General features: G+C 37.6%; 1 non-coding gene across 1 annotated transcript; it reads right to left on the bottom strand.

The window, feature by feature from the left end:
- Nucleotides 1-9988: 9988 nt before the first annotated feature.
- On the bottom strand, nucleotides 9989-10061 carry Trnar-ucg. Its single transcript has one exon. It is a non-coding gene; the product is annotated as a tRNA-Arg (tRNA).
- Nucleotides 10062-10305: the final 244 nt, after the last annotated feature.

Here is a 10305-nt window from a genome sequence, read left to right as displayed (position 1 = left end):
TGTCGGAGCGGAGCACGTGCGATTGGAAAGCAGGGAACGGAACGCGCCCTTCATTTACTTTCTCTCCATTTTCCCTTCACTTTGGCTGGCTTTCATTAAAAGATGACTGCTGGGCTGCATTGTGTCTCGTCCTCCGCTCCCTTCTTTCTGTCTCCGCTCGCGTCATCCACGTGGAGGCACTCCGGGTAACCCGCTCTCCATGGCGACGGGCGACGTCCCGGCATGCCCCGCTTCCAATGTCATCGGGTGACGTCGTCTTTCTCTTTCGCCATTTCTTACTATAGATCACCCCAGACCCCATTCGTTCCTTCATCCCATATTTCCCTATGCATATTAATGGAGTGTTATCACGAAAGCAACTTTGCGACATTTATTTCGTAAATAATAGTAATAGGTATCCATTGTTGATGTCACGCAGTTAATTTACAGTAATAGAGCCCATTTATATGGTAATTTAATAGAGTAGAGCTATATGTGCTCATGCAAAATGTCCTCCTTGCTAATGACGTCATTGTTTTGAATCTCCGCTAAGGCTCAAGACGGTCTCGACCAATGCGATGCTTGGGATGACGTCACAGCAATCACCAATCAAGGCAAGTTGTTTTTATTTGAGTTCATCTCCAGCCTAAACTTAGGCTTTTAAATGACGGTGTTTGGAATCCAAATGAATTATTTCTGATACGTTCGTTAATTTTCCCATTCAAATGGTCAAAATTGGGTGATGCAGAAAAATCATCAGAAACTCGCATTTCGCACCATCGTATCTAGAAAGCACAATGAATGTAAGACCATCGTGTCCATTGCCGCTACATTTAGAAAGGTATGTTTCTTGACGATCCATTAATTTCAGGAGAAAACAAGAAGAAGGCCAGAGTACAGCTTAGCTACTTTTTAAAGCACGAGTTCGTACACGGTGCTGAGCCCTGTAATAGGTTAGTTTCCTTCATTAAAGAAAACGAAAGGCATTGATTGCGATTCATTATCCAACATTAGGTTATTCATAATACACAAATTATTTGGTTCCAGAAATCTAATTTTAGACGAATGTTAATGGTCAATTTTAACTTCATTTGGAAAAGGACAGGCTGGCGCCCATGCGATGCCACTCTACGTGACGTCACAGGGGCCTAGATTCTATACGAGTAGTCAGGAGTTATACATCGTCTGAGATTACCAATGCATGCATGCGGCACAGATGCCAGGGAAACAATTCTTAATAATCACGTATTAAAATTGCCTGTGCTCGGAAAGTTTCCTTCGTTTGATAAGGTATTAATAATCCTTATTTAAGCCAAGCGCTACCTGCTAGCAGCCTGCATCGTATCGGCGCTCATATCCTTGTACCATGTTGGCCTCACACGGCGGCAGCTGGAAACGGAATGACGTCACACGGGATTTTAATAATACCCATACTTAGCTGTCGCGTTTTCACGCACTAATTTTCACTTTTCATTTAATAGCGAAAATTAGATATCGTCATTTAAAAATCTAAAAGCGCGAAATACGTACTCCAGGAGTAATAATCTTTCGATTTGGGTAATAAAAAAAAATAGGAAACCACCCTATTCGGTGGTCTTACAACCGTTACCTGAACACCAAGATTATTATCCTCCTAGAGAAATTCAGTTCCGAATTAAAGGGTCTGTAAAATAACACAATGGTTTGGAGAGTTCAATTCAAACGATCACATTTTGTAAAACCAAATGAGTTCATTCAAGTGAAAAGAAAGAGTTCCTTCTTGTATGATACATATTCAATTTTTTTTCAAAACAGGTCTTTAGAATTCAATCATGCATTTTTATAGTGGAGGCATTAAAATTCTATTTGAAGGTTCTCGAAAATACATTTCTATTGGAAAGTCCTAGGGGTGAAAGCAAGGCTAAGCGGTTCATACCTATGTGCCTTTTGATAGAAAATGAGTGTAATTGACTTTCTCAGAGGATTCTCATGTTCATTCGAATCGTGGGCATTCGCGTTGATAGCTTAATGAATCTCATTCAATGTGGATCCCATCCCAGGTATGACTGGAATTTACAATAAGGCAATGCATCTCTCCGGATCGTTTTGGAACTTGGGTTGAGTGAGCTTGATTCCAAACCTTATTCAAGGTATAATTTCCACAAATTACAGCTGGTGCATGTTTGTTTGCATATTTTGTAAAAAGTGAAGAATTCCTCTGCACCACCTCAAATATTCAACTATAAGGTAAAACGTTTCAAAATTTATAGTTTCCGGTTGGCCTGTCATGCCAATTATTTTAATTTGTGTACTTGTAGTATTGATATTTACATCAAATCGGTGCCAAGAGTATTCGGAATTTTTCACAGAACACAAACACAATGTATAATTTACCTAAAATTGAATGAGAGTTTGACCAAAGTGTATCAATCTATCGATTCTGTTTTAGTTTAACGAGTGTTTTGCGCAGTGAAGGGGACCAGGAAAGTTTGCCTATTGAGGGAAAACAAACAATTTGGAATTGAGGTTTTTGCCCTTGTATTATTTTAAAGTAAATATGATGCTCTCGAACTCTGTTTCCACATTTTATTTGGCATCAAACAATGTATCTGTTTCACGCTTGGAAAAACCAGCCATAAATATTTATATGCTGAAAAAATTAAAAGCCTAAAAAAATTCAGACCATTCCCTCTCTCACCATGTAAAGCTCGTGAGTGCCTGCTTGATATTACCAGATCATAAAATAACTTTCCACGTCCGTTGTGCCGCATTCTCCAAATAGGCTAGCATTCCAGATTTAAGCCGGGGAACAGAATGTTTGTTTCACATTTTTTTGATTCCTGAATATAATTTTTTCGTGTTCCGCTTTCATTGTTAATCTAATGTAGTGATAGGGGAAAAATATTTTATGAAATTTTTCATAGCTGTGCAATTGGTCGATGTAAATGGAATGGGGGCAGAAAATGACCTGAATTTCCATTATCGTACACTTTGATCGCATGAAAAAGCGTAAAATGATGATTTACCTGTACTCCGAGCCCCTAGTTAATAGAAGGCGCCTAAAATATCTGACTTGGTGATAGCATAAAATTATTTTTTATTCTCTTAATTCGTGTTTTAACTCTGACGGAATTCATTTTTTGCCAATTGTGGCGCTATTATTTTAATGCTTTTGCAATATATTTAGTTCGTTAAATCAGGTATATTTATCACTTTTGATTATTTCCCACTTTCTGGTATTTTTATAAATTATTTTGATCAATATTTTGTAGTAATTCTTAAAAAAGTACACTTCATATATATTCTCTGTTGCTCCATGCTCTTGGCCGCGCATAAATTCTTTCATTCTGCAAAGATTTCGGCAAAAACTGCCCACAATGGATTGTTTATTTTTAATACCATATTTTCTAATATATTTGTGTGCTGCAAAAAAAGGTTTTTCATACTTTTCGATTGGACCAAGACACTTTCTTGCAGAGAGGACCAAGCAGGCCATGAGATAACCCAGTCATACTTTTTTAAGGATATTCTCTGAAAAACCTCACGAACTGGAGCTTTACGGTGTAGAGATATGAACATTTTCTGACCTATCTCCCCTTAGCCACCGCAACATTTACATTACACCCCCTTGATATGGTTTAAAAGCTAAATGGTTGATATGAAGTCCCAATATCAGGTCAGTGTACATTAATTCTTAACTAATAAAGAAAATGGAGCAATAGAATAACTTAATTCTCAATTCATTTATTGAAAACATAAGGGTATATAATATATTTTAGTTGGTCCAGAAAAAAATGCGTAATCTGTCGTAGGTCGCACAAGGATATTTCATAAATCATCACTTAATTTGGCACCTATTGAAACTCGATTCCACTTTCATAAATATTTACTTAATGTCGAATAATATGGTAAGAATAAAGATAGACCTAGAGTAGGTACTTAAATAATGAAAATTTATCCCTCCCGCATAATAAGTAATAGAGATATGACCTCTTTAACCTACCAATTAAATATAGAGGCATTACGACCGTCATCTCTTGAGGAATTAGCTTAAGCATAGATTGCCCCTCCTATTTAGTTATTCTGAATTAGTGACTAGGGATGGAATCCAAGCATGTAGGCAAACAGATGATGCCTTACAGGCTCATCTCGGCTGCTTGGTGTTTGCTTGAGTGATTTCATATTGGTTAGAAACGCGCTTTCCCCACCCATATTCACGTTTCCGCGCAGATAATGATGTTATCCACCAGGGAAACCAATTTCCCGCGCGAGCCACGTCGTGGCTTGAAAATGTTTGTGGTATTAATTTGGTCAATTTTTCATTTAAGGACAAATATATTAGAGAAAATCACATGTATTTTAATTGCTAGGTCATTCCACCTGAAATAAAACAAATGTTTGTTCCTCAAGGTCTCAGATTTTGATGAAATTTTCTGAAAAATCCACGGAGAAAAAATGATTCGTCTTGAACAGGATCCTGGTCAAGGCGTTTTCTCTGTGGATATTTCGCACCATTTGTGCATTGCGGGTGGCTCCTGTAAAGGCCGTTTTACACGGGGCACGGAATTGCGCAGGTTAGAACTGCATTAATTTCTAAAATGGCGTTGAATTGCGCGAATGCATGAACGAAATTATAACTGGGGCTATTTTGCCATCTCACTTCCACACATTCTAGCATGTGATCTAGCAATTCATCGCTTTACACGACGCAATTTTGACTGCGCCTTCGTACACACGTCGGATTGTGTAAGTACGTGCCCCGTGTGAAACGGCCTTAAAAGTTATCCCCGTGGCTAGTCCCGGTATGCTTAAATCATAAAATTTCTGTTTAGGTCTCTATTCACCTCAAACTAAATACCCTTAGACCTTTTAGGGAAAAAAATAATATGGGCGTTTTATGCGAATTTAAATTTTTACTTATTTTTGCTAAAATCGTGACTTCAGCCATATCATTCTTTCTATTTATTCACCAAATTACCATACAGCCGTGCCTAATGAATATTTAATTTTAAATATAAGACATTAAATACATAACATAATTTAACAAATGCCCCAAGAGAAAACTTTGTTGATTTCAGGTGGAATGATCGAGATGTATATCTCGATCGTATGCAGGAGCCTCAAATATTACTTTATCGCTAAACAATCGAAGGTCGTGTTGCTTAACTATCAATGGAGACGTAGTTAACCCTGAGGTTTAGATAATCTTGCTTACACAATTGCGTTGAGGGCTCTCTATCAAGAAAACCGTCGATGTCAATCTGGGTCAAGCAAGCCTGAAGAATTCTCTTCGTTTTCGTCTCTTTAGTTTTCCGAATCAGCATTGTAGCTGTGAAACTCGTTGTTTACCATACTTTGTAGACGAACTTTGACCGGAAACCTTCACACCGACTTACAACTGAAAAAATTCATTTTTATGGTATTTTTCCACATCTAGTTTACTTTTCAATTCGAAAGAGCAATAGTGAATCAATGAATGAAATGATTCATGGTGAAATAAAAACACAGTACTATTCCACAAACTTATATTTTTGCAGTCCATGAGATGATGTTTTTTTCACCCTGATATGGATTTAAAAGTTTACTACTTAGCCACAAATGTTCAATGTGGTGTCGATTTGTGTAAGTTATTCGTGTGGAACCATAAAAAGTTACCTATTATATCTTTTAATAACAAATGTTTTTTTTCTGGAATTGATGATGACTTCAGGAGACATTTGCGATTGTGACATCTTGAAACTTGGTAGGCTCATGGATGCAGTTGGGGTAGTAAACGCAACGAAACTTTACGTGCCCTCATTATAAAAAAATCGAAATATTAATGATGAAATTTGAGAAAATGAAGTTTATTTTACTTTTACAGAGAAAATTTAATTTTTTTTTTATAAGAGAGGTTTTATATTTAAATATATTTTCCTTTCTTTTTCTACCGTGATAAATTTCATATTTTAACATTTAGTAAATGCATTCGGCGGTGATAGAATTACAAGGGCTCGATATTTTTTTTTTCAGTTTCTGGAAAGAAATTCATTGACCGGGATAAAAGGTAAGTATTAGCGATCAAATTTCGTAAAAATCGAGTTAATTTTAGTCTAGTTAGCGTTTGATCTACCTATTTTAGGTCTAGTCTAATCGAATTAATCTCAGTTAAATTTTGAAATCAGGAAAATTTCATTATTTTTATCAAAATTTCCTAAATGTTTGGCGTATCCATGTTGCCCAGGCTCGAAAAAATAAGTTACCTTAGTATATTTCTACATCGGAAAGTACTTTTATAGCTATCTCTCAAAACACATTCTGAAGTATTTTACACTATTCTCGAATCACCCTTCGTAGTAGCTAGATATCCTATCTGAATGCGTGTACTTATGCGTGGTGCGGGTGTCGAGTGTTTTGGTACCCACGGCTACCCCACTCACGTCGCTGCTCCCCGCAACCTTCTCCGACAGTCCCACATCCTTGCTCCCCACCTCTCCCCACCACCAATCCTCCGACAGCAGAGGAAGGGCAGGGGAGGGAGCACGCGCGTGACGTCACGGGAAAACATCAGCTGACTGGGCCCGCCCACGTGGTCGCCCGGCCCATGTGGGATTCAGGCGTGTGTATCGATTTGCGAGGGAGGGCTTCCGAAGAGGGGAAGGGGGGAGTGGCAGGGGGTGTTCAGTGGAGGGGAGGTGTGTGTATATTCATTCTCCCATACCTTCCCCTCCCTCGCCATCTCACCCTGATCCTTGTCCACCGTCACGGTCCTACCCCCCGCACTCCTCAAACCCCTATTGCCCTGACCTTAGCCTTCTTCGCCCACCCTCGACGTCCTCATTTCAAAAGCACCCACTCCTGTCCATACTCATCACAGAAAGACGGAAATGGGAAGATAAACTTGACTTGGGCACCCTTTAAAATCATAGCATCAACACTTTCGTTGGCCTGCTATTCTTTTGGCCACCCTTATGACCTTAACTGTGACCTTACTTGGTCAACGGCTGAATTTTCGTAAATGAAAGTGTTATTTTCTGTTTTCTCGTGTCCGAAAACCAAAGAATTTTCATCATGGTTAATGGAATTCAGACTTTTTTCTATCTCGATTTTTTTATCATTGAAACCCCTTAACGGTGGCTTAGTTCTAACAACACGTATCTCAAAAATAGCAACTTTGCAGGAGGGCAAAAAACGATTAATTTATTTACTTGTACAATGAAATTAAAAACCAAAAGTTCATAAAACTGAAAATAAAGCATTCATTTGCAAACAAAGAGTTGTTTTTTTTGCTTTTATTTTTTTTAATGTTATCACACTTTGTTTAAGACACCTGTCTCAAACCGTCCGAATTTGAGATAGTGTTGTCAGAACTTAGCCATCTATAAGGCAAATTCAAATTTTTGGTTTGGACCCACATTGTGAGGTCAAACGGTCAACATTGTAAAGCATTCCTTGCACCCAACACAACTTTCCCGATTAGCATTGAAGGAGGTGCAGAGAGAAAGGATTTTTTGGGAAATTTCATGAGGAACAAATGTTTTAACTCGTATTTCCAGAAATGGAAACCATGTAGGCGAGTGAATATAAGGTTCGAAAATAAATAATCGTATTTCCATCTATTATTTACAAAACCTTTCCAGAATCATCAAGCACGGGTTAGTTCTTTTGCTGTGGTCTAAAGTTTTAGTCCTCATCATTGAAATTTTGCCCATATAACGGCATTGTTGCAATTCAGTTTCAGGGTTCTCTGAATATTCTGGTGGAGGGAGGCCTAGGATAAATTTTGAGACTTCCTGTGAAAGAACAAAGCGGAGAAAAATCACGGACTTACGAGAGAGATCGACTACGGAGCTATCATTTACTACTTCGATAAAGCTTAGAGAAGAAGGAGATGATGCAGCAGCAAAGGTTGTTGCCAATTTTCAGGAATATTGCTTGATGCGAAGTTATCAAAACTAGAGGTCAAAAATGACACACGACCTGCGGGACAGTCTGCATACGGCAGGATTTTAGAGGCAGTAATCCATCGCTTTGAAAACAATATCATCAAAAGTATTAAAAACAGCACAACTCAAATAAAGTCAATATTAAATTAATGGTTGGATGCAAGATTGAAGGGAGCATGGTCATTAAGAGGGTCACGTTCCTATCAAACTTAATGGCCAGTTATTTCTTCACAACATACTCCCGACGGTAATGACTAACTGCCGAAATAAAATTCAATTACCCAGGCTCCATAGACTTCTTAAAACAGCAATCATAGAATCGCACCCAATTTATGTCCTCCATTCACTCTTTCCTCTCTATCAGGTTAAGGTCATTGCATTTAAATTATTTAAGCGTGCCTCGAAAAAACTTACTTTTAGCCGCACATTTAATTGACCTCAACCGGTCTCAAAGTTTATTCGCGTTCTCAAAAGGTGAGGTATGCGCAAGCTCAGTTAGGATTTATACTAAAATATGTAGGGAATAAATAAGTAGCGGGGGAAAGTAGGACACAGCATCAGACGATTAAGTATACAGTGGAACTAGGGTTACGATTTCTTGAGGAAACTGTGATACCATAGTTTTAATTTGTCGATCCAGTTGGTGAGGTGAGGCTTTTCTTCGTTGAAAAAAAAGCAAGTCATTGAAATCAATCGCCTCGTTCAACATATAATATTTATACCGTTCATTTTAATTGTTGGCGGTTTCCAAATTTCCCATGACAGGTATCTTAATAGTTTTATAGTTATCTTTAATTTTTATCTCATTAGGGTTAAAAATGAAGGATGTTTTAACGTCTACTTCTCATTGAAACCTAGGAATCCTTAGAAATCCAAGCGGATGAAGGTGTTGAGGTGCACCAGCGTGTCAAAGGTATAGTCTACAATCTCTTTCAGGATCTTAAGAGTGAGTTTAATTCTAAAGCAATTTCAATCGATAATTATTGACTGATTGATTCACATCCGGGTTTTTGCAATGGAAATATTTTCAAGGCTTATTGAAATATAATGCGTTACTGAAATGCCCAACTATTATGCGGCTTTTCTAAATGTATGTACGCCATCTTCACTCATAGAGCGAATTCCATTGGTTTCCATACGTTTTGGAAGTTCTAAACCACAGTTTTTCCAAATCCATGCTGTTAAAAAAATAAATGTCGTAGACACTGACGCTTAATTATAGGTTAATAACGTCCAAGGTTTCTTATCTTTTCCATTGTTAACATTCTTTTGTCATATTCGCATTTGACCCTTTCATACCCAGAGCTGCAACTGGGAAACTTCAAATTTCAAGACTTTTCATTTTAAAAATATGAAAATCTTTTACTCATTCGTAATTATTGTGGCAGTTACATATTTCGCCATTAAACTTAACATCAAAAAATAACACGTAGTTTAAATCTTTTCTGAATAGATCTGAAAATGTATAAATTTTTACTGTTGCTTAGAAGCAATATTGGGTTATAATGGGTAAACCAGTCATCGGCAAAAAACCTGGGACTGATTGGGAGGTAATGTAGCCATTATTTCATTCTTCGCACGGAATCGTCCCATAAGCCTTGAGTATTGATATTTAAAACTCCTTTACTCCAAATACTTTTAGGAAACACTTCATGAAAACAAAAACGGAAATTTTAAGTAGAATTAAAGAAAAAATCTTGTTTTCATCTAAACCAGCTCTAAGAGTATTTCATTATTTCTTAAGTATATTGTCATTCCAGACGAGAACCGAGAAAATGTGTCAACAAAATTCGATCATTAGATTGAATAAGGCTTTTTGATGGCGTGATGACATTACGATTTGTTTTCTCTTGCCTTCTGCTTTTCATCAGGAGAGAACTAAAGCCAAACCTCCTTTTAATTTTTATACCACCATTGAAGTATGCTCGTATTTTTCATGATAATAGTGGCAGCCATTTCGTATTATAAAGAACAAGATATTATTACATTGTATTATAAAGGAGACCAGCAGCCCAGTGAAAATAGTCGGATTACCTTCTCCTCCCTCGTATCCCACCTGTTGGAAGCTTTCTTTGAAATGGAAATACACGGCACATAAAAAAATTCGACCGCGACAGGACTCGAACCTGCAATCTTCGGATCCGAAGTCCGACGCCTTATCCATTAGGCCACGCGGTCATGTCTTTGTATGGGTACATTTATAAATAATATTCACGCGTATGATCAAGGGTCTAGGACTTAATATGCCCTAGAACCCACTTCAAGTGACCACGGCCTTTTGTTTAGAGTGCACAAGACGAAATTCCATTAATGTTTAGAGGTACGAAAAAGAGTCATAGAATCGACCCCCTCTAAAATCGTCTAAAAACTAGGAAAAATTGCCTACACCCTAAATATTCTACGTATTATAGTGTTGCCAACT

Source organism: Ischnura elegans, chromosome 1 (genome assembly GCF_921293095.1).
Source record: "Ischnura elegans chromosome 1, ioIscEleg1.1, whole genome shotgun sequence".
Taxonomy (NCBI): domain Eukaryota; kingdom Metazoa; phylum Arthropoda; class Insecta; order Odonata; family Coenagrionidae; genus Ischnura; species Ischnura elegans.
The sequence above is the reverse complement of the archived record's forward strand: the minus strand, read 5'-3'. Positions and strand labels throughout refer to the sequence as shown.